Source organism: Lipophrys pholis (genome assembly GCF_963383615.2).
Source record: "Lipophrys pholis genome assembly, chromosome: 19".
Classification (NCBI taxonomy): Eukaryota; Metazoa; Chordata; class Actinopteri; order Blenniiformes; family Blenniidae; genus Lipophrys; species Lipophrys pholis.
The window spans coordinates 18237348-18263456 of record NC_137647.1 but is presented as its reverse complement, the minus strand read 5'-3'; the positions used below and the strand labels follow the sequence as shown (position 1 = coordinate 18263456).

Genomic DNA, 26109 nt, shown 5'->3' with positions numbered 1-26109 from the left:
CCCAAAGACCCGCGAACATGTGCTCTGTGTGTATTTTGATGCCTATTTAAGCAATATTTACAACAATATGACAGAAAACAGAAAACTCCTGCTTCCCCAGTGAACGTTTTCTACAACACACCATCGGTTTTATGACCTCAAATTGACCCGTGGAGACAATTTCATTAAGTTTAAACATTAACACTATTTTGGCTTTGACTAATACTTTGCTGAAGGTGAAATCCACATGTTGCTTTGGGGGAATTTGCTCTTTTAATTTGCCTACTTCATTTTGGGCCACAAAGATAAAAGTGTACGATTACAGCAGTGAGTCACTATAGTGTTCAGTCAGCTTTCTTAAGTGGAGTTTTATGTTGGTTAGTAGCTGATTAACCGGCGGTTGCAGAGAGTCTTTGATGCACACGTTCACCGTGTCACCCAGCTGTGTCGGGAAGTGCTACTTCTTTTTTTTTTTTTTTTTCTTTTTTTGACAGAGGACAGAAAGATGCATTGCAAACACAACATTTTGTGTCTTCGTGGTCCTGACGCACGTTGCAGAGGGCTTGTTTGCAGCAATACAATCGAGGGATGAATTAACACATTTCAGAAAACAAAACCCCTCACAACTTCCTATTTTAGTAGAATTGATATAAGAATTGCAATGATATAATGCACACAAATGATGCAAAGCCAGAATAAATGAGTGAGTGTAAGTTCAGGGTTAAACTGCAAATTTCACTTTCAGACTTTGCAGACTCGGCTTCGCTTGGGCCCCGTTCACACAACGTTTCTGCCTCCGCATAGCAAGGATGTAGTTTTCACATAGGGCCAGTAGTGGGTGCTGTTGTTTGTTTTTGTAATGAAACCTCACACACGTGAGAGAACAATATGATATAAACATTAACAATGGCGTCCCAGGTGAAAATGGACTGGGAGTCATGACGCTCTGGAGGCCGCCATTGTTGTTACTGTGCATCTCCACCCACAAGGCAACAAAAGTTTTCCGTTTTCACAACAGAAAAGTTGTAAATGAAACTTCACATTTTGAAAGACGTGGATTTGTTTTTGTCTGCTGGTGAAGTAAACTTCCTCACTAAGCAGGGGAGATAGATTTCACCACCCTCATGGTAAAAATAATTAAGCAGCAGGGGAGATAAATAGAGAAGTGACGGGTTATATCCATCCCAGAGAATTGCATCCTGGACAAAACACATTACTGGATCAAACTAGAAAATATTACACACGCAATAGCTATTTAATAAACACTGGTGAAGTTAAATTAGTTTACAGACTATGGATTTTTGTTTGAATATATTTCTTCCATGTACATGTAGTTGTTTTTTTTTGTTTGTTTTTTTTTTTACTTAAAATGATTTACATGTACTTGTTCTTTCTGAATACCAAATATTTGTTTGTTGAAAAGGTAATGCACTTCCTCAAGTGCTTCTATTGTTATTTGAGCAAGGAAAATAAAAACAACAGGGTTACAGACTTCCTTTAACCTTAGTTCACCAGGCTTCAAAGGAGCGAGTCAGTAGAGCTGAAGGCAAGACTTCCCTGCCCTGTGGTGGAGCTAATAAAAGGCTGTTGCACTGCTCAAACACGCAACAGTAAACATGCGATGTGTACTGCCAGTTCAGCCAGCGAGGAAAGGAGACAAGCCCCTTATTGATCGTCCAGCTGACCAAAAAAAAACAAAAAAACCCATTATCAGAGCATTTTAACAGACACGGGTCAGCTGTCCGCCTGTCCATTTTCTCAAACGCTGACATAGGCCAACCCAGTCTAATTCACATTCACACTTCAGGATCAGAGAGACGAATCTGACCGAATGTGACCGGCGGACAGTGATTGCCCTGTAGACGCATGGTAAGAGGATCGTGCTGCACGCGCCTGTCTGGTGTGGACTTTGCCTCGCTGCTGCACGGGGAGCCGGGAGGAGACGGCCACGCACTGCATGAGCGCAGCATTCATGAGGAGAATGATTGAATTCAGGCAGTCGGATCAATGCTTTTCATGAGCTGGAAAAAAAAAAAAAAAAAGGAGAGTGTGCGGCCAAATCGGTTTACTCGGCACCAATCACTCGGCATTTCTATGTGATTGCATTAGTTAGCCCAACTCTAACAGAATTAACCTGAGAAATTCATTTGCATTTAAAAACATCCTAACTCAATCAGCCTTTGTGAGTGTGTGTGTGTGCGTGCGTGCGTGCGTGCGTGTGTGTTTTTGTCCAGGTCCTCTTTCTGTCATACAGAGTCTTTCCATCTTTGAAATCACTGTGCTTACACTGAAGCACATCATGTGTGTGTGTGTGTGTGTGTGTGTGTGTGTGTGTGTGTGTGTGTGTGTGTGTGTGTGTGTGTGTGTGTGTGTGTGTGTGTGTGTGTGTGTGTGTGTGTGTGTGCGTGGTATGGGAAAATGGGAGGGGGGAGGGGGCAGCAGGAAGGCAAATATGGGTTATGTGTTGTTTCAACATCTTCAAACTCGTCTGACGACAGTGACAGCCTAGGCCCGAGTGAAACTGCACTTCGGTCCACGGACAGAAGCTGTCCTATGGTTTCATTTTGTTTTCCACTGTCACAACTTTTCTGATCCCACTCGCCTCTTTCCCCTCCAGCCCGTCTGCCATCGGTGCTCCTGCAAACAGCGATCCAGGCAGCCCTGAGAGCTCTGCCCTTTGATCTTCCCAGCTTGTCATGTGCCAGAGGTCAGATAGCTGCAGTTTCTCACACACAGTATCAAACCCAGTCACCAGAGCTGCAGGACCCATCCCCCCCCACCACTGCACCGTCGCTCCCCTTACCATGGCTCAGCGCTGTCAGTAAAGGTCAACTCCACCTTTACTCCACAGAGGTCTTTGCCCCACAGCAACAACAGTACCGGCACCGTTTCACGACAGACAGGGTAAACAGAACCCAGACTTCTGGACTCATGATCCCGGGTGTACACAATATTCAAAAGCACATTTAGAGTATTACTGCTGATCTAAACTCATTTAGAAAACGATGGCATTAAACTTGAAGAAGTCCCAAAGTTAAGACCTTTTAAAGCTACATTTTATGAAACAGGGGTGTTTTTTTTTTTTTTTACCAAGCTGAATCGAGACCGTGTAGCTGGTGTCTCAGAGGTCAGTTTCTCTTTCATTTCCTTTACGGGTATCTCAGAAATCCCCGCGTGTATGTCAGTTTTGAAACAGACAAGCCCGTTAGGTCTGCGTGCTATCATAACGAAAATGACTGATCTCTTATTTTAGGATGAGGAAATGCACATACTTTATTTCTCAGCCCCTTTTCTAATTTAGCCCGTTGAACTCTGACCCAACCACACACAAAGAAAGCACCTATCATGATGTTATCGCATTTTCATGCGCTTTTATTTAATGCTGAGGTGATAGAAGCCTGTATAGACATTATTGTGGAAAACTTCATGAAACATTTATTTCTCTTTAACTTCACTGACACAGTTGAGCCAGAAGCTTTACTGGGCTAAAGAATTGGCTGTACACAAGCACAATATATGTACAGTAACATTTGCACGCAGACACAGCCTGCAGTTTAACATGGTCATGTATGAGGATTGGACTTAAAGCTGACACTGCTCAATAAGAATAGCAAACGCAATGCAACATGGACTCCGGGGGGAAGGGGGTGGCCACGTTACATTAGCATTCTGGAAATGCATGCTGGATTGCTGAATGGCATTGACATGCAGAGGTCAATTTTAGTGCACTTGCCCAGTCAACAGCCGCGCAGCAGTCCAGACTACAAAGAAATGCGGTGCCATTTTGGGGCTTTGAAATAATAAGAGTCAAAATCGAGACAAAGGGGTGACAACTTCTGGACAACAATCAACTGTTGATGGGAGGAATATTTACACAAACAGCACAGCTGCTGCCACGAATCAAATCATTTCAGCGCATTTTAGCAGCGTGGCATCAGACTTGAACTTAATGTTACGTCGAGGCCCAGTTTACACAGCAACAGAGCCGGAGCATTTTTAAAAACTTGCATTTTCAGTGGCTCCGAGCACCGTTGCCATGGGAACAGGTGCCCAAAACACAACGAAAGTTTTGCGTTTTCAATTGAAAACGTTGTTGTGTAAACAGGGCCGGAGTCATCCGTCCTTTGGTTGAGGGTAACGCATAAAAACATAAAGACTACAGTTTTCCATCTTATGCCAATTATTACATTATTCTCTTGATCAGTGCAAAAGAAAAAAATTCTCATGTTGTGATCATATTCCCTCATTCTGTCCTTCTGCTCCTGCACACGAATGACTTTACCACTCATGACTGATTAGAAAAAGTGTTAACACTTGGATAATGCATTATGAGTTCATGTCATAAAACAGCCTATAAATAATAATAAACCCTATCATATCAAAGATTGTACAGAGTGTCAGGGGAGGGTGTAATTTGATAAACGCTAAGTGGGAATAGAGTGTAAGGCGTGTGTGTGTGGGGTTCGTAGCAATTATATGATACTATAATACAAATATGAGCTCTACAAACATCTGCTTGCTGTGGGTGAAGTGTCAGTCAAACAGAGGATCAATTTAAAGCATCTCAACTTTATATTTGCTCAAATCAAGCAGCAATTAACGTCTGATTTATGAGCTGTGAGGTTATTTGACTTCAATCGATTTGTTACTTTTGGTAAAAACAAAACAAAACAGGGCTTCACATTCCTCATTATATTCACCACCTAGAACCATTAATCTACAATAATAACAGCACTGAAAGTCTTGCCTGGATCAACAGATTTTTGTCAGTAAAAGATGTTCACCTTGAAGATGCGACATCAACAACAAGAAAATGTTAAAAAATAAAAGACGAGGATAAAATTCAAAAACATTTACTGTAATCTTCCAACACAACATAACTGTTATTTTAATGCACGTTTTACCTCAAATGGAAGTATCTTGTTGTGAGTGCAGAGTATGTGTGATGAAAATGTCAATATTTTTCCAAATCCAAACAATTACTACCACAAATTACTGCAATCGCAAAATAAATCCAATTTTAATGATGCAAAATAGAGTGAAATGTCCCAAAAACCCATCAATAACTGTTGCAACGTGCCTCCTTTTGCATGTTTGTTTTAAATAAATAGTTTTAATTAAATAGTAATTATAATCTACAGCATGTTTATTCAGGAAGGTAACGGTTTGTTGAGTACATTCTTATGGTGAATCAACACAAACAAGAATCTCGCCCTGTCTCTCTCTCTCTCTCTCTATATATATATATGCCAATATAGTCTAAACATACATATATATATATATATATATATATATATATATATATATGTGTGTTTAGGCTTGAATGAGTCTAAAATATGTTCTGCCCTTCATTATCTACAGTCAATTCAGATTCAATACTAAAGAATTCTTCTCTGCGTGCACACCTGCCTCCTGCTACAAATGGCAGATCTGCTGACGATACAGGCGCCTTTTTTCCCCACAAGGAAGAACAGGAAACTGTTCCCATCTTCTCTACATTTACCAATGAAAACAAAAGCATCCACCTTTCTGTGATGCCTGCATGGTGGCCCTCCGAGTGATTATGGTGGTGGCAGAGGGATAATCTGGATAAGCGGAGGGTGGACATTGAGGTAACAGTGCCACGGCCACCCCCACCTTTCATTGTGGCTGGAGGTTAGGTAATGAGGAAAAGGTTTCTCAACAATGTTAGTCCCATATTAGCATTGTGCATGATTTTATGCAGGCTCACTCAGGAGGGAGCGAGATTGAGCCATATTTGACATGATTACACCTGACAAGGCAATTTCTGTGTTTCCTTTATCCAAGGATAGGTTGGGTGTTATTTCCCATCCAAGAGGATTCCTCACGGACATTTTAACAAACATGCTCCATGGAAGATGCAAACACAACCCCTCCAGTGCTAGATTATCTATTTCAAACAACTGTGCACGCATGCCGAGTCAAGCTTTGCAAAAACAATGTAGTGAGTGTTCTGTGTGGAGTTTGCATGTTCTCCCTGTGCATGGGTTGTTGGTTTTTTTTCACACCTCCCACTGCCAGTAGGTGTGAATGTGAGCGACTGTCTGTCTCTGTGTGGGTTTTTTTTCCCCGTGATGGACGTGACCTGTCACGGTCGGCGGGGATCGGCTCCGGCGCCCTGCGACCCCGAACGGGATGAAGCGGTACGGGAGATTGATGGATGGATGGTTTGACCGCAGAGTCACAGATTTTAGCCATGACAATGCTCCACTCAGTACTGTGTACAAATACACTCCTGTAGCTGCTTCACTCGACGGTTTATTTCGCTGTGCGTCTCACCCACTCACATGGGCAAACGCTTTAAAGACATTGCAGGAGACATTTGTAGACAGCAACAGATTGCACCTTATGGTTGTAGTCGAAGATTAAATCTATAAAGCGTTTCGCAAGGCGGATCTCATGACTGTTGCCACATTTTCTGTGCTTGTGCACTGCGAGACGCGTAAAAAACATAAAAGAATACGTATAAAGAAAAGAAGAGGGGAAGTGAATCTTATTTTTTTGTGAGCCCAGCATATTGCATGAGAAAGACAGCACACATACGGAATACAGTGACAGTGTTATTTCAATAAAACTGAGGCTATTTTAATCTCTATATCAGCTGATAGTAAATTAATTGTTTTGCTGTGGCAGAGGTAGGTTGGCAGAAGATCAACAGAAGATAACAGCTCCACGAATCCAAGCTTTGTCCGCTTTTTATTGTTCCCGTGACTCTCAAGCAGGGAGCGTCTCGTTCCATGTGCTTGTCTGGTGGATAAAATCAGGTATTTGTGTCCGTGAGTTGTGTTTTGTTGTTCTTTACTTCAACACACACGAATCCAACATACAACTGAATATAAATGAAACATAAGCATCGGTAATTGAGAAATCTTCCTCTTTTTTTTGTTTGTCTTTTGTCATCTTAATCACTTTTTAATCAAATGCTCCTTACTGTAATCTTGCACAGATGTTGCCCGACACAAGGGAGCATTCATGACCTCAATCTACTGGAACAAAACAGAAATGTCACATGCATGCACAATGAGACACAGCAGACACACATCGGAGTGTGATGCCTTTATGAGGTCCAACGATTGATATCGTGTATTTGGGCTTTACGGTTGCTAAAACTAATTGAAATATCAGTCCTAAAACTATAGACCCAGGTTTCCCACCTTCATCTGAATTATTAACATTTATATCAACTATATAGTGATTAAAGCTACTTCACCAGCCGAGTGGACAAAGAATAAATAAATAAAAGGGTAAAACAGTAAAGAGAAGTTGTCAGGTTTTATTGTAAGAAGTGAAAAGATTAAGGGTAAGTGAAATTGCACCATTTTTGCATTTTTGTTTCACGTTTACACAAAAACGCTTAGAAAACTATGTAGTTTGCAAGTTGGGCCACTAGTGGGTGCTGTTGTTTGTTTTTGTCATGAAGCCACACACGTGCGCAGACAGCAATACTCTATAAACATTAACAATGGAGAGAATATGGACTGGGAGTCATGACACACATTGTTGTTATTGTCCATCTACTCCTGCATGTGCAGAGGAACTATTGATTACGGCCATGCTATGCGTGTGCAGTAGCAGCGTTTCTGCCGTCGACCCACGGATGGCGCCCGAGCGTTTTCACAAAGTTGTGTTTTCAGTGGATCCAAGCAAACGAACACCCAGTTCTGATTTTGAAATCGGAGCTCTTTTAAAAAGACGGAGCAGTCTGTGTTTGGACACTTTGAAAGTGTAATGGAAAATGGAAACATGTGGTCAGAATTTGTTTGTGAGTTTTATTTTCATTTCTAATAAAATAAATAGAAACAAAACAATGAATCCAATGAAAATGAAAACTTAACATGCTCGAAAAGGAGTAGGAAGAAAGATAAGTTCCTTAAATCCTAGCCCCTTTCCAGTCAGTCAGTTTGCATCCTTTGCGCGTGTGCGTGCGTGTATATGTAACCACAAAGCAAAGAATGCAACCAGCAAGTAAACAAACAATATTTACCATTACTGTTATTAATCTGTTTACATTGCTCTTATATAACATTCATTTTGACAACTCTTCCCCACAAACACACACGTAACCACCCAGTGGAAAAAAAAAAAAAACTGCAACAAAAAAAACATCCTCTCTACTTCTGCTTTCACCACAAATCACACCCTGGTCATAAGAGACAGCAGCACAGACAAACTGAGATCCAAGTCGTTCCAACCAGCCTCTGTAACGCTCCTGGATACAGTTCACAGTTCTAAACATCTCAACATGGCTGTTTCTAAACCACTATTTCCCTGCACATATAAGATGCCACTTCCTTTGTCAGAGAGCGATCCACTGGTTTTCCAGTCTGCCTCATTTGCTGTAAACCTGTAATAGGCTTGAGCGTACCAGTGGCACCAGCAGCCGTCACCTTCCCTTACGCTCAATTTAAGCTCAAGTGTCTCCACGCAGGCTGGACTGTAAGCCTGTTGCCAGCTGAAGGGTCCTTTTTTACTCCAAAACAATGGATAGGGCCTATGTACGAGTTCTGAATTACGCAGCTCATGTGTGGGGTGTTTTAAATTGCTGTTTCTGCATCATCATTGTCGAACAGACAAACATAGAGTGTTTATTTTTGAACTGCATTATACTGCAGTAATCTCTTCACTTGAAATGCTGTGTAGGTTTTTCTTAATAACAAACATTTATTTTCAGCTTTATGGTCAGATTTGACATATAATTCATCTTCTATATAATAATTCATTCGCCCAATGGCCTCTAACTCAACAAAAGTCACTTATTGATCTGCCATTTGACAATCGTGTAAGTATATATAAGGGAATCTGACCAAACTTTTCTATTTGACATAAAGCAAACTGTGTGTTGCCTTGTGACTGTGATTTTAATTGCTTTATTTAACTTTTATTATTCATTTATTGGTGTGTTTTGTCCCGTCGGCTAGTGAAACGGCTTTAATCACTATGCAGGGAGGATACAATATTACCTGACTGTGGTGAAAACGATCAAGCAGAAGGGAGGAACTGACACACCCTTCCATAAAATAACCTCAGTGTATAAGAATAAATAAAAAAAAACAACCTCCTAAATCTAATCATGATATCATTCAGTGTGTTCATTCCAGCTACACTCAACTGAAATCTCTTCTTGATCTTCAAGCGTGTCACTATTATCTCCCCAAATACTATACATTTTACAAGCCGACCCAGACTGGCGCAGGTTACCTGTTTTTCTGGTCTGATATTGGTTGGTTTTACTTGATCTGACTCGCCTGTCTGTTCTTAACCTTGGGGTCTCGGCACTGACCTGGAGACGTGTTTAACCCCGCCTGCATGCCGAGTCTCATTCCTGCAGTGACGAAAGCCGTTACCTGGCCTCGGGCTGCATATCAGGACAGACCTCTGAATGTTTGCATGTGAAATAACTGACTGAAGATGAGGAGTGACTGAGGCAGGATGAGGCTCCTCATTTGGCCTAAAGCGAAACTGAACATTGAAGATTGACAAAACTTGAACTTTCAACCACATTTCTGCACATGCGGCTAATCTGAGAGAGCTATAACCTGAGAGCGGTGGGACTTCTGCATCTTTTACAGCTGGGATTAAAGCACTGCTCGCCTCTGGTTAGGATTATTCTATTCTGTGACGGACATGCTTTGTATTGTTACCGTGTGTGGATGAGACCACTGATGACCCGAGTTACGTCATTTGTATATACGTACAACCTCAATTCAAAAACAAGTTCTTACTTTGTGTTAAATGTGAATGGAAAGCGAATGGATTGATTTACTGCCTTAAAAAAAAAAAAAAACAACAACATATTCCACTCCCAACAAAAGACAAACAACAGATCAGAGACAATGAGAAAAAACAACGGCAACGGCGGAAATGGTGAAAGTGATGTAGTCCTCATGATGGGCCACTAGTGGGTGCTGTTTGTTGCTTTTTGATGAAACCACACACATGCGCGTGGAGAACATTACCGCTGTAAGCATGAACAATGGTGAGTACATGGATATTCGTATAAACAGACAGTGGTGAAAAACAACCCCATTGACAACACAGTGGTCGTTGAATGTGAACCCGCAGACACACATGATTATCCAGACACCAGAAGCTTTGTAAACAGTCCCAACAAGACTGTTGACAGTAACATAATGCCAAGTAAACAGCGCTGAGATCTTCTTCCATCTCAAGAGGTCATTCTAGTTCAAGGAGGGCATTTAAGGAAATAACCATGTGGCTTTTCTGTCCCTAAACTTTGGAATTTTCTGCAATGAACTGATTTCAGTTTTACTTTTTTTTTTTTTTTACATTATATATACTGCATTCCATGTGTATCTTTTCTATCTGGACACGTCTGCGTCCGTTTTCTACACCAGGACTGGGATCCAGAAGAGCTGGAACCAGAACGGGACATTGGGTGAATTTAAAAAAAGTTTGTAACGTTAAAATGAACCAAAAGACAATTCTGTGACGATTGGTGTGGTAAAGGTTTGCACAAAATAACTAGCACATAAAAGGTTTGTGCTCACTGTGCAATAGTTTCACGATAAGACTTATTTTTGTATCACTGCTTCGAAATACAGAAGCAACAAGAAACAAGAAGGAAAACTACAACTCTTCTTATCAATGATCCCCAAATGGTGGAAGGAACTTTAAAAAGGGCAACTTGCCAGTCACTCATAAACTGGTGTTAAGTAACACGTTACCACCAACACTGAACAACTTGTATCAACATGACATTGTTAAAGATTTGCAACACAAAATGGTTTTAATCTTATTTACAAAATCAGCTTTTTACAGGACTTTTTTGATCACCGGTGGCCTTAATACGACTTATATCACCAAAGCCCGTGTCAGAGTTAGTAATCATGCAAACTCTCACACGGTTCGTTCTAAACTCGAGCTCTCACACAGCTTTTCTCACACTGAGCTACTTTTAAAAGCTCAATGACACGTCTTTCACATTTAAAAAAAAAGAAAGAAATCTAGTCGACAATTAAAGGTCACTATCAGAGAGGAACAGCTGAAAAGTGACTATTAAATAAGTCAAATCGTCACACTCAATGGTTTTACGTCATGGCTTATTTTAAAACCTTAAAATGTTCGTGATGTAAATGTGTTTTTCTTGGCTTTTTATGTTCTTTTTAGAACAGAATAGAATAAAATAGTTCTTATACTAATTGTTTCATATTCTTGTTTGCATAGTTACTTTTTAATATAATTTATATCTAGAATTATATATCATATCATATTATTCACTTCTTCCTTATTATACAGTAATGACTTTCATTGCTACTGAATATTGTATGCTATGTACATTTTGGCACTATTTATTTTGCATATGCTGGTACAATCAATACAACCACAACATGTATTGAAACAAAATACAAATACATGTTGTATTTTGTTTCAATACATGTTGTGGTTGTAAGAAAATACAAATAAAATCGATTTGTGCTTAGAAATCAAAAGGAAAAGGGAACGCTGGGAAACACTCCAGTTCATTTCTTCTTTCTTTCTCAGTGCATGCATGTGAAGCATCAGTGTGTGCGAGTGAAGCGTCCGTGTGTGCGTGTGAAGCGTCCGTGTGTGCGTGTGAAGCGTCCGTGCGTGCGTCTTACTCACAGAGGTCTGAAGCCGAAAGAAAGTTGGCAGCCTTGATACTTTAATCTACACATAAGTAGTGTAACACTCGCAGCTCTTATAGGTCAGGCTCCTGAATTTGGCTCCTGTTGTTTAGGTTTGCAGGAAAAAAAACCAAAAAAAAAACCACTTGAAAGTCATTAATCCAGACCACATATGTCTATTTTTTTAAGTCTACTTTGGGCTGACCTCTTTCCACGATCTCGTTTAATCCTTTAACAATGTAAAAAAAAAAAAGAATCACAGGAAAAAAAAAGGGCAGCACCCTCAGTGACATTGCAATAAATTAAAACACATGTTGTTGTTTTTTTCTGATTTGTTACCGCCTTCATGTGGCTCAGCTCAAACATGCCTCACGGTGTTGGATGCTATTATTGTTGTGTCACCGAGATAATGACCCAAGGCCTTATCATGCTTCTCAGAGTCTGGGAGAGCTGACAGTCATCCTCCTCCCACTTACCCACTGAATACAGAATCATTGAAAGTTAGGCAAAGAGAGAGGAGGGACAGTCAATGGAGAGGACACCGACACAGTGAGAGAGAATCCAGAGGACGCAAGCCGTCGGTAGAAAACAAATACGAGACTTGCGTGGAGCAGGCTGTGATCATGGGACAGAAGTACACGCTGTGGATGCCAACAATCAGCAACGCTATTCGACAGATGGATCAGAGCACTCCTGGCCCAGACCAGGCTAAAAGCTCACCGTCACGTGACCTGTGGATTAGCGTTAGCCCAACTGAAAGGGGGAGGAGGCTGTCACCACATGCTTCCTGATCATTTCCCTCTCATTGTCTTTCCCTCTCTCATTCTTTGAGCAATGTGACATGAAAGTGTAATCATTCACACAGGCCTTTAATCATATGCATACAAAAAAAAAAAACTAATCAGGAAACACACAGCAGATTTAGATGCTGGAGCACACGATGACGTGAAGCACAGTCATTAGAGCACCGGTGACTCCTCACCTTTGAGTCATTTCATTCTCAGATCTGAACTGCCACTCTAATCTGCTCACTTCCAGTCACCCACGGAGTCGATGCTGAGAACAAGTCTCTTGTTTCTCTGCTTACAGTACTCTAACTTTCTCATCATGCCATTCCACTGTCCACATGCTCGACCCTACACGGGCCTGGCAGCGAGAGGTGAGAAGGAACTCGAGACATGCCACGCTGAGGCACAGTGCACTTTGAGAATAAAACATTAGATCCCCCTTTTCTTGCCTGCATGTGGGTCTGGTACTGTCAGGGACACAGTGTGCCAGCCAAACCCCGGCTGGCCAGCATGCCGTGTCCCCATACCAACCCAAAATACACCCCCCCCATCCCTGTAGAAAGCTGGGAAAACCCTCCAGTTCTCGTGCACTCTGCCCAGCACGAATCACAACATGGCTCATGCCAACAGGGACAAATGGCAAAAAACATTGACCATCACTTAAAGCAGTGTGACCAATTCATTTATTGATTCAACCCTTCAAGAGACCCCCCCACGACAATATGTTTCAATGGAGAAATACTACCATAAACTATTGTTAAATGATATTTCTCCACTTATAGCAGATGGTTTACAAATGGACCATTTCTAAGTTTTCCTAATGTATTTAAGGCCCCGTTTACAAATGTTTAATGTTTTTGCATTTTCATTTCAGAAAAGGTTTACGTTTACATGGCAACGTTTCGAAAACAATGTTCGTTTACATAGAAACGGCAGAAATGCTGAAAACGATGTAGTTTTCTTGTAGGGCTACGAGTTGGCGTTGTTGGCTATTTTTGCAATAAAACCACACACACACACACACACACGACTTAATACTGCCGAGGTGCACATCCACAGTATAGCAGCATTTCCAAATGGTTGCTTTTTCCCCTTGTTTACACAGTGATGGAGTTGCAGCGTTTTCAAAAAGTTGCATTTTCGGTGGTTCCGAGCACCGTTGTTGTATAAACAAACATCCGAAACAAGGAAACATTGGTATTTATGTTATAATAATAAGTATTACAAAAATAAATCTCATTAATAAGCATAACTATGAATTAATTTACCATTGTTGGTTTAGAGGAAGAGATAATGAGATGAATAATTTAAGAAGCGTGGTCCGTTAATTAATGAAGGGTTGAGAGAACAAACATGTAATTGTGGCCAACAATAAAATAAAAATAAAAAAACTCACAAGTCATGAGCAATTTGCTGAGAAGCTAAACCATCAGTATCATCCAGGGAGCAAGCTCTTCATCCCATAATAACCTTGGCAGAGCGCATTCCTTCGCCAACGCCACATTTGTTTGCGGAACCAAGTTAGCACCGCTAGCGTGTTAGCTGCTAGCTCATATCGATGCTAACTAGCCTGTCAGATAGCAACATCACTATGCGAACCACTGAGCACACAGATAAACCACTACCCGAGTCAATGCGCTCACACCGGTGTTTCTGGATACTTGACGAGCCGAGATATTAGTTGCGAGCTCCGGAGCGGAGTTAGCAGTGTGCTAGCGGGTGGCTAACGGCAGCTTCCTTGCTGGAGAAGCTTCCTTGCTGCAGCCCTGACTGACGACTCAGCGTGGAGGTACGACTCACCACGACTTTTATTTGGAGACTTGATGGTGACCAATTTTCTGTTCTGACGTCCTGTTTACACAACAACGTTTTCAAGGTGTTGCGTTTCCGGTGCTCGTTTACACGACAACGGTGCTCGGAGCCACTGGAAATGCAACTTTTTGAAAATGGTTCGTGTAAAACGGGGCCTGAGTCCCCCCCCCCCCCCCCCCAAGCAGCTTTGACTTTGTACCCGATCAAAACTGCCTCCAGCAACTAATCAACAGTGTCACATTTCATCTTCAGCTCCATACAGTCACATTACGGGGAACTCAAGCAAATGAACACAGAGACGGGAGCGTTTCCAGCCCACTGATCTCATGTAAACATAACATGATGCACGCGAAACCCTCATTTGAATACTGCTGCTTGCGAGTGATGTCACTCACGGTATTACTGCAAGTCGATCAACTACAATCCGAAAGCACGATGTATTCGCATGAGCTTGCATTTTTTGCAGCAGGTCTTTGATGTTTATCATAGTCATATCATCTGAGCCACGGTGGGCAAAAGTCCAGACAAGCAGAACTTCCACAGGTTCGTCCAAAAGAAACCATTTTTTTTGCAGCAATTCAGCTTTAAACGAGCAAGAGAAGATATCAGGACGGCTCATCTGCATTCTCATACACACTCAGGTAAATGTGCACACACTGTACACACACACACACACACACACACACAAATGCAGACGGCCATGATTCTGGGATTGAAAGGGGCATCAAAGCATTTTTGACATTTAAGTTCTGTTTGAAAGTGAGCGTGCACACACCAGGGTCTTGATTCAGGTGTCTCACATGGCTTTGACACTCATGTCTATTTTCACATTTATAGTCTCTTTTTTTTTACACCATATCTGAATAGGAAAATCCAAAAAGACAAGAATTGCTGTTTTACAGGAACAAACTTAAACAAAAGGCACTGACAAGTACTATTCCTACTCAAATTCAGCCTGACAGTGTTTAAAGCTTTTCAAGGTGCAGAATGTAAAATATAAGTAATGGCATTTTGGGCATTAGGTGGCGGTAGAGAGTCGCAGTATTGTCCAGTTTGAATTGCAGTTAGTTTCGATGCCCTGTTTACACGACAACGTTTTTAAGAGAAAACGGAAAAACCTTTGTTGCATTTTGGGGTCTGTTTACACGACAATGGCGATCAAAGGCACTGAAAACGCAACTGTTTGGAAAAACTGCTACTGTGCATGCGTACCACGGCTATAGCAAATTGTTCTCCTGCACATGTGTGAGTGTATGGACAATAACAACAATGGCGGCCTCCAGAGTAACATGACTCCCAGTCCATACTCTCCTGGGACTTGGTAGTTTTATAGATGAGAGTGACCGAAATCTTTTATTTTATTTTAATTTTTTGGGGAGTTTCTGAGTGAAATGAAAGCCAAATATTTTAGTTGACAAACTATTGAGCCATTCTGTCACCTTGAACTGTGAGATGTATTAAAAGAAAAAAATGTAAATAAGATAAACCCACTTTTCATATAAATTTGTACACAAGAAAATCTCCTTTTAAATAGCCCAAATTACGCTCTTGAAAATACTCGAGTACTCTTCTGAAAATGTACTTACAGTATGGAATAGCACTTATTTTATTGCAATTATTTGCATGGACTATTTATGGTCAGAGCACTTTTCTCAGGCAGACAGTAAAGTACTTTAAAGTTACACAAATGTTGGACTAAACGAATCAACTTATTAGATCTAAAAATTATTTAGAATACAACTGATGATTTGAAATATTAAAGCAGATGACATTGTGTCACTTGTAGCTTTAATAAGACTAAACATTTCTAACCTATAAAAAATGATAAATCTATAATTATTTATGCTGATGTGGCTGACAGCACCTTGTAAGTTGTTGTTTTATGAACTTGTGCCTTTATCTTCAGAGTATCTGCAGCACAAGGACAAAGTACACGCATTGCTGGCTGAATTGAGGACTAAAAACGCATTTTCCAACCAAATGAGAGCGTTAAAGGTCCTGGCCGAGGGAGATAGAGAAAACAAGACAGGGATCTGGCTTTCATGTGTCAAACTTGTGAAGGATGCCCATCAGAGCAGACTCCGGAGGAGCTGTGGAGACTTTTACAGGCTTTACAGGTTGTAAAAACTGCCCGTGCGTGTTGCCGCCCAGGTTATCTTTATGGCCCTATTTCACCCCGGCTGACACTTTACGGCTCTGGTGGAGGCGCACTGGAGGTGAAGGCTGGAGTTACGAGGGGCTGGAAAGGAAGGCAGAGGGACTCCCGGAGAGCAGAGACAAACCGTGCGTCCTGCGCGGACACGGCCGCGCGTAAAAGAGGACGCGAGAGAGGACTATCACGCACAACACAACAAGTGGTGGCCAAGTGAGTCGGGGCGCAGGCTGGAGACAGAAACGTATCAGCCATGTCCGTCGACCTGCCTGTTGCTCCAGGGTTCAGAGAGTAGAGAGGGGTGGGGAAACAAAGTCCGAGCTGCAGAGTCCACGCTGGGGTGGAGGAGAGGAGCGCAGTTTGTTTACAAAGCGCTGTCAGAGGACGTTCACCGCTCCGGACACGAATTTACGCACGTCGCGCGCAGAAACACTCACCTCCGTGGAGCCGCACGACGTCCTTTTTTCTCATAAAGCACAGCGAGAGAGAAACAGTCCGCAGCGCAGCGAGCAGCAAACCTCCAACAGGAACCTCAACAACAGTCAGACAGACAACAGTCAGACAGACAGTTCCTAACAGTTCGCTTCAGCTCACCTCCTCTCGCTCTCTCTCTCTCTCTCTCTCTCTCTCTCTCTCTCTCTCTCTCTCTCTCTCTCTCTCTCTCTCTCTCTCTCTCTCTCTCTCTCTCTCTCTCTCTCTCTCTCTCTCTCTCGCCCTCACTCTCTACCCGCCCACTTCCGGTTCATTTCAACCCACTACTACACATTATAAACATTACCACGTTATTCTGCAAATTAACCTGAATGTCTGTCTCCGTTTTACCCTCTTCTTATTAATGTACTTTTAATTCCGTCAACATGTCTTTATCAACAGTATCTGTTGTGGGTTTTATCTGACAGTTTCATTCTGTCATGTTTATTTATATCAGTCACTTGACTTAAGCCGTATACATATTCAAATAATTTTCTTACGTCACTTATTAGATTTAAAAAAAAAACATTCCATTCTATTTATTATATTATATTCTGTGAGAAATTTTGGGAATCAGAAAGTATTTCTATTCTATTATCTAGTGCAGGTGATTTTTTTTTATATACATTTTGCTCAGTTCTTAGTTCTCTAAGTTCTTGTGTAGTATTAAGTACTAAGTACTCTTAGTGTTTAGTAGATTAAGTAGCAGTAATATTATTATAATTTTTTTTTAATTATTCTTATTCTTATTCTTATTCTTATTATTGTTGTTGTTGTTGTTGTTGTTGTTGTTGTTGTTGTGCAAATGTATCTTGTTTGCAGACACAAGGTAATTCAATTGAAGATCACAGAATTTTTATACATTGGAAATTTAAAATAGTTTTAAAACCAACTAAATGTCTTCCTTTCTTTCTGATGCTGTCAGTTGGCAGTAGGTTTCTGTCTCACGTCAAAACAGTCGCATTGTTTCATGAATATAAGCTGACAAATATAAGATGTTTTGCCAAAGCAAGGACACAAAAACTGGTGTTTATGTTATAATAATAAGCATTACAAAAAAAAGTCTAATCATTAAGCATAACTACTGCATACGTCCAATATTCTAGTGTTTGCTTTAATTTGCCATTGTTGGTTTAGAAGACGACATAAAAAAGAAGAATTTGATGATATCTGTTGGATTCCTTTTTTCCTGCAATGTAGTTAAATGTGCAGTTTGTGGCATAAATACCATAGCAGTGGTTTTCTCCTTTGGTGGGCGCCACAAAGCCTGAGGGGGAGAGGGGAGCCAGCAAAATATGATGGGAGGTCTTTTCTATACGTTTTTTTTTTTCTTTTTTTCCTGTTATGTTTCAAAAGGAGCCCTCATTAAATGAGAGATAAGTGGAGAGAGGAAATAATCATTATTAAAGCAGGTTTTTATAGAACTGAGTTAAGTAGAGCAGAACTGCAGACTATATGTAAAGACTCCAAATATTTAAATTAGAAAAATGTATATCTTATAACTTGAAAAATATTAGGAACATAATTGAACTAAAAATACTCCTTTTTTTTTGTCAGTAGACAAATGATCAGAATCCCGCTTTGAAAAAGAGGTTATTTGACAGCTGAAAAAGAGAAAACAGCACATTATTAGATCTACAGGTTGGAGATCTCTCATGTACTTTTATAAATATCAAAAATCTAGTTTTACATAAATCCAGAAAAAGAAATCCCCCTGTACTCTGATCTACACATCACCAAATAAAGCAGCAGCCATATAAACAGTGATCAGAGTGAATTCCCTCCAGGTGCTGCCCGACTTGTTACATGTGGCGTAATCTACTGTAAAGTAATTCATCTTGATGCATCTGCATTAATCGGCTGCCCTCAGGCTGGAGAGCAGCGACCCCTACTGGTCACATTATGCATAAATTCATTTAATCCCCTTCAAAATAGTTCTCACCAGAATTTACAGCCATTATAAAATGTTCTCCTACTAATCCTTTACCAGTGGTGGTTTGAAACATCCAATGGTGTTAAAGTTCAGTTATATTCATTCCTGAATATGACTCATTTGTAAAATATGTTTGTTTTTATGTTAAACTTATTCCTTTTCTCCCTTTTTTGTTGTCATTATCAGACTGAGAGATGAGAGACTGAGGCTGACACGAGGCGACAGAGACCAAAGATAAACCTGCCAAAATGAATTAAGGCACAGCGTGCGCCTGAGGCACATCTGGATTTAAAGAGAGCTGCACAATGTTGCCAAGACCAGGCAAAAGACACAGAAAAGGGCAGGAGCCACCTGAGAACGCTTGGCTTTTCAACAGAGTAAATTCACCTGCTTTTATGGTCAACTGCATTCGTTTCCTCGTCTCTAGGAGCAATGGAAGTGCACTGAAGGAAAACAAAAGAGCAGGAATACTACAATTCAAACCCTTTGTATTGTTATTTTCATGTAAACAGATATCAGCTACTACACTGCGAGTCTTAGATTATCATTTTAATGTCTACAATAAATGATTTTAGGAAGATTTGTTTTCTTAAAGAAAGCAGAATCGTCTTCATGAATGTTCTCACAGTGGAAAGTTGTGATGAGAGTCGATTGGCAGGAGCCTTTATGTGGATTTATGTGAGTGTCGAGGGAAGATGTACAAAGGATGTACAGTAGTGTGTAGTGGTTAGTACAGTAATGTGTGGTGGTTAGTACAGTAGTGTGTAGTGGTTAGTACAGTAATGTGTAGTGGTTAGTACAGTAATGTGTGGTGGTTAGTACAGTAGTGTGTAGTGGTTAGTACAGTAATGTGTAGTGGTTAGTACAGTAATGTGTGGTGGTTAGTACAGTAATGTGTAGTGGTTAGTACAGTAGTGTGTGGTGGTTAGTACAGTAGTGTGTGGTGGTTAGTACAGTAATGGGTAGTGGTTAGTACAGTAGTGTGTAGTGGTTAGTACAGTAGTGTGTAGTGGTTAGTACAGTAATGTGTGGTAGTTAGTACAGTAGTGTGTAGTGGTTAGTACAGTAGTGTGTGGTGGTTAGTACAGTAGTGTGTGGTGGTTAGTACAGTAATGTGTAGTGGTTAGTACAGTAGTGTGTGGTGGTTAGTACAGTAATGTGTAGTGGTTAGTTCAGTAGTGTGTAGTGGTTAGTACAGTAATGTGTAGTGGTTAGTACAGTAGTGTGTGGTGGTTAGTACAGTAGTGGGTAGTGGTTAGTACAGTAGTGTGTAGTGGTTAGTACAGTAGTGTGTAGTGGTTAGTACAGTAATGTGTGGTAGTTAGTACAGTAGTGTGTAGTGGTTAGTACAGTAGTGGGTGGTGGTTAGTACAGTAATGGGTAGTGGTTAGTACAGTAGTGTGTAGTGGTTAGTACAGTAGTGTGTAGTGGTTAGTACAGTAATGTGTGGTAGTTAGTACAGTAGTGTGTAGTGGTTAGTACAGTAGTGTGTGGTGGTTAGTACAGTAATGTGTAGTGGTTAGTACAGTAGTGTGTAGTGGTTAGTACAGTAATGTGTAGTGGTTAGTACAGTAATGTGTGGTGGTTAGTACAGTAATGTGTAGTGGTTAGTACAGTAATGTGTAATGGTTAGTACAGTAGTGTGTAGTGGTTAGTACAGTAATGTGTAGTGGTTAGTACAGTAGTGTGTAGTGGTTAGTACAGTAATGTGTAGTGGTTAGTACAGTAGTGTGTAGTGGTTAGTACAGTAGTGTGTAGTGGTTAGTACTCTCACCTCACAGTGAGGGCATGACCTGGTCGGGGGCCATCGATCCGAGTTCTTTCAAAATCCTCCTGCTCTGCTCCTTCTGGATCAACTTGCTCTCCTTCCATCAACAACTCTTCTTCCTCCACATCTGTTCTTTCTGCTGCTCCGGCCCTTGCCACGTCTCTTACCTCCTTCCTAAGGTATCTAAATTTGTCCTCCACTCCCCCTCCTGTGTCTGAAGCGTCTATCTTTCCTTTTAATATGAACAAGGGGACCTGCAGGTGTGACGGATTTGGTTCAGGCCTTTGGTTCTCTTTCGCTTTCAGCTGTCTGATTGAGGCTTGGTAGGACGGAGGGTTCAGTGGTCGATACTCGTCCACCTTTGGGGCAGAAGGCGGTTCTCTGCTTACCGCCTTGTCATTGGGGGGAAGAAAGAGGATTCTCGTAAGAAAAGCCGAATGTCCGAATGACTGAAAACCAAGACAAACTAGACTTCCCATACGTAATGAAACTGTGTGTGGGTGTGTGTTATTCACCCGGAATACCTAGAGTGGGAAGTTCATATACCTGGTGCGGGTTTCTCCTTTCCATCTGATCTCTAATGCCGAGGTCACAGTGACCGCTGTTTTCTGTTACTCAAACCGAGGAGCATTGAAGCTGGCGTAGCATATTATTTTCAATTCCTTCATGGCGCAGAGTATACGTGAAGGAAATGTCAATATTTTCACAAAAAACGAATAATTCTTATTGAAAATTAGTACAATGTCAACATAAAGCCAATTCTAATGAAACCTTCTGGTGTAATATCCGGTGAAATGTCCCCCCAGAATCCTGTTGCATTAAACACGTTTTCACAAACTCACTCAGACAGTATGGCTTTAAGTAGTTTGCTGTCTCTCATGGCAGCAGCATCGATAACCTGTTGTGTTTGCGACTCTTTAGAATTTAGTTTTCTTTGGTCTTGGTGATTTGGCCGGATTGGAACCTCTTGCGGGCCGGTTTTGGCCTTGTGCTTGACACCCCTGATCCACAAACCTTTGGTCAGTGGACATTTGTCAAATAAAATCAGAAAATTGGTCATCCATAATAACACTGACTATAATAATGAATCATTTCGTATTAGAAATGTATGTTGATCCAAGAAGCAGCAGTTTGTGCACCACTTTATCCAGAATACCTCATTAATGTGGCCGTGGTACAAATATCAAACTTAAGGTTGTGTGTTTGTACTGAATGGTAATCTTCAGCGCTCATACAGTATATATGACTGGAATCGGAAGGTTGCAGGTTCAATTCTCATCTCTGCCTGTCTACATGCCGAAGTGTCCTTGGGCAAGACACTGAACCCCAAACTGCCTGTGTGAACGCAGTGTGAGTGGGTGGTGGTTAGAGCAGATTGGCAGCCTCGCTGTCATCAGTCTGCCCCGGGGGCAGCTGCGGCTACATACGTAGTTCACCACCATGGAGTGAATGAATAATGCAACGTAAAGCGTCCATGAGATTCCAGAAAAGCGCAGTATTAAACCTGTGCATTATTATGATTAATAATAATAGACTCTCATGTAGCAAAGTTATTGTGCATCCATCGGGCTTCATCATGTTGGAGCTGACCCTGGCTAACCGAGGGCGAAGGCAGGATTCACCGCATGCAGGTCATCACAGGACAGACACAGAGAGACACACACAGAGAGACAGATGCAGAGAGACAGACACAGAGAGACACACACAGAGAGACACACACAGAGAGACAGACGCAGAGAGACAGACGCAGAGAGACACACACAGAGAGACAGACGCAGAGAGACAGACGCAGAGAGACACATGCAGAGAGACACACACAGAGCGACAGACGCAGAGAGACAGACGCAGAGAGACACACACAGAGAGACAGACGCAGAGAGACAGACACAGAGAGACACATGCAGAGAGACAGACGCAGAGAGACAGACACAGAGAGACACACACAGAGAGACAGACACAGAGAGACAGACGCAGAGAGACAGACACAGAGAGACACATGCAGAGAGACAGACGCAGAGAGACAGACGCAGAGAGACACACACAGAGAGACAGACGCAGAGAGACAGACACAGAGAGACACATGCAGAGAGACAGACGCAGAGAGACAGACACAGAGAGACACACACAGAGAGACAGACACAGAGAGACAGACGCAGAGAGACAGACACAGAGAGACAGACACAGAGAGACACACACAGAGAGACAGACACCTACAAGTGTGTTGTTATAGTATTTAATTAATTTCACATTGCCTTGACATATTTGCTCTGTTTACTCCTGTTAAGTCTTTATTTTATTTCAATTTGGAAGCAGTTTTAATTTTTTTTAAATTGGGTTTCATTGTTTATACTTTATCTTATTTCTTTTTTAGTTTACTCTGTTAATTCGCGCCAGTTTTTCTTATTTTCATTTATGACACATTTACTTGTCTTTTCATTCTTTTTCCTTTTTTTTGTCTGTCAAATAAAAGTCGAGATAAAGACATCATTACTATTAGGATATGTATGAATGTAGGTGCACTATTTGAAATAAAGTTAGAAATTTCTTTTGTTTTTAATTGAACTAATCAGAAAAAAAAAACAACCATCATGATGTTGAAAGTAATGAAATCATATTTACACATTTATTTCAGACAGTCTCTCTCTCTCTCTCTCTCTCTCTCTCTCTCTCGCTCTCTCTCTCTCTCTCTCTCTCTCTCTCTCTCTCTCTCTCTCTCTCTCTCTCGCTCTCTCTCTCTCTCTCTCTCTCTCTCTCTCTCTCTCTCTCACACACACACACACACACACACACACACACACACACACACACACACACACACACACATTGATCGTGCACATTGATTTGCTGCAGGCTTGTGCTGAAAGGTGACAGTTGCCTTTTCAGACAGCTGAGTCAGCCCCACCCCCACCCCCCCACCAGCCTATGTTCATTTCCTCTCTCACAGATTCTTCTAATACGCTGTACAGTGCAACAGATCGAGCTCGGGGCGAAGGCTCGGTGAGGCGTGAGCTGCCTCCTTCTCCTTCCTGCTTTCCCCTCAGTCGGGCCTTTTATCTCCGTTTTCAAGTGTTCTTAATCACACTCCTGGGAATCCCAGCCACACCACTGTTGATCACATCGATACTACGTTAAAGCTCACACACACACACACACACACACACACACACACACACACACACACACACACACACACACACACACACACACACACACACACACACGCATAATATGAAGTTTCCACAGGGAACTACAATGATTACGTGTTTAGAGAGACGGATTAAAGCGACAGCTCATTTTTCATAGTCAGGGGGGAAAAAACCAACGTTTCTCATTATCTTTGCACCAGATTTATGATTCTGGGTTGTTGTTTTTTTTTTGTCGAACAGTAGGTTTCAGACTATCCATCCAGCCTATTCATCATCTATACTGCTTTGTGAATTTCAGGGTCAATAGAAACAATCACGACTCGGGGTTGACACTGATCAACCTCACACACACACACACACACACACACACACACACACACACACACACACACACACACACACACACACACACACACACACACACACACACACACACGGTCCAAATCAAACTGGACTGGATATCCTGCTTTTACAGTGTATTGAAAAGAAGACCAACAGAGGCCCCCTGCTTTGGAGAAAATGTCAATTTCCCACATGTTATCTATCACATACCGCTTTGCTGTTTGGATACAGTAAATCCTCACAGTTCCTCTGTGTTTATGGTCATTTATTACCTGTTTCCCTCGCCACAGGTTCTTCGTCAGCATATTTCCTGTCATGAACTCTTCCCTATCCCTGCCCTACCCATACTAACTGGAAAGTCATTGCTTCTTCTGCAGGAATTAATTTCACTCTGGTTAACTTTTGTTCTTCTGCATCAGGAAGTATACGGGGGTCAGGGTAATGCCTTTTCCCAGCATGATTTTATTTACTGTAAGTACGATAGAGGGGAAAAAATCCACTAAAGTGTCCCAGCTGTTCATAAATGGTGAGGAGATACATTAATAGCTCCGTTCAGTGTGCCGACGTGACTGCTCAGAGCTGCTGCTAGATACATACAGCAGAACTGAATTTGATTTGATATATATACTGTATATACACAACACAAGGTTTTTCTTTTCTTTTTCAAGACTTCAGACATACAACCTTGTCTTCTTTGTGGGGGACGTGTTGAATCACCTAAACAGAAAACAGAAAACGACCCAAGTTACATATGAAAGAGCCTCCTACACGCTCTTCAGAAGGCTGTGGAGCAAAAACATGACGCTCCGTCAGTCTTGTTTCACCTTTAGTCAGTGACGTTATCGTCTCGAAGGGGATATTTAAGCAACATCACATTATGACAACCTTCAGTACTATTGCTTCCATACTGCTGTCACACTAATGCTATTTTTGGAAAATAGAAACTAATCTAACTTTTCTTTAATGAGGAGTGAGGTCTCCAGCAACAGACCATCAAGAAAGCACAAAGTTATTTTTCTGAACGACTTCGACAGTTGATAGTCTACCAGACTGTTGAGAAACAGGTTGATATTATGGAAGAAAGAAAAATAACAGTGAGAACACAACTGAATCTAAAATAAGTTGAGACGACATGGAAACTGATAACAGAACCAAAGACAAGGCTTCCAACACCTCCATTTTTAATTTATTTCAATATGCAGATAGGATCATTTGTATGTTTATGCATATATGTATATATTTTCATTTTATCACTTGCTATATATTTTTTTCCACCTCCTGCCTGTTTAAGAAAGTCGTCCTCCCATATATTCTACCGTTATGTTACATTTGTTATTATTACTGAGATAAGAAATGTACATGGTTCTAGAGGTGTCCTGGTAAAAGATTGGGTTATGACGGGATTCCGACCTGGCACAGGTGTGGGGTGTGTAAATAGATAAAAAGTTGGAAATAAAATGAAATAAATTAAAATGTCCACGGTGCATTTTTTGTACATTTCTACTCCATATGCATCCAGATGGGGAATAAACTTTCAAAATAAGCAGTTTGTTGGTGTCATTAACATTTGAAACAGCTGTGAAGTGTTACTGCACCGCTATGCTGAATATTCATGAAGACGTCTTTTGTCCAAAAGTAACTCTTGTATAGTTTGTGAATGTGAAACATAAATCTCCCTCTAAAGAGGTAAAACTACTTATGACCTCTCCACATCTTTGGAAATAATGACTCCCTTTGGAATAGTGCTGGAGGGAACACGTCTTTTATTTCCATTTTGTAAATCGGGAATAGTTGATAAACTCAGTCAGTCCGGGGGCCACGCACAGCCCAGGTTGATCTCCTGTGCGGGCAGTAAAAATAGAAGTATGATAACGTATGAATACACATTGTCTGACGTCACCAAATGCTTTTCTTTGTTTTAGTGGAATGAATGCAATCCCAACAGAGGGTTACATTATTCTATTTAGTATCTTTTTCCAAATTTATTTGAATATTTTGAAGAAACAAATCCTCCTACAAAACACCGTCCTCAGGATGCGGCAGCACATTAATCACACAGCAGTTACAGAAAGATCAGTCTTCTTTCTTATA

At 41.2% G+C, this 26109-nt stretch overlaps 1 protein-coding gene across 1 annotated transcript in view; it reads right to left on the bottom strand.

The window, feature by feature from the left end:
* stat5a (signal transducer and activator of transcription 5a) overlaps positions 1 to 16980 on the bottom strand; it is a 58447-nt gene extending 41467 nt beyond the window's left edge. The window contains exon 1 of the mRNA XM_080488358.1: positions 16796 to 16980. The gene's annotated coding sequence lies outside the window, so the exon portion shown is untranslated. The remainder of the gene's footprint in view (positions 1 to 16795) is intronic.
* Positions 16981 to 26109: the final 9129 nt, after the last annotated feature.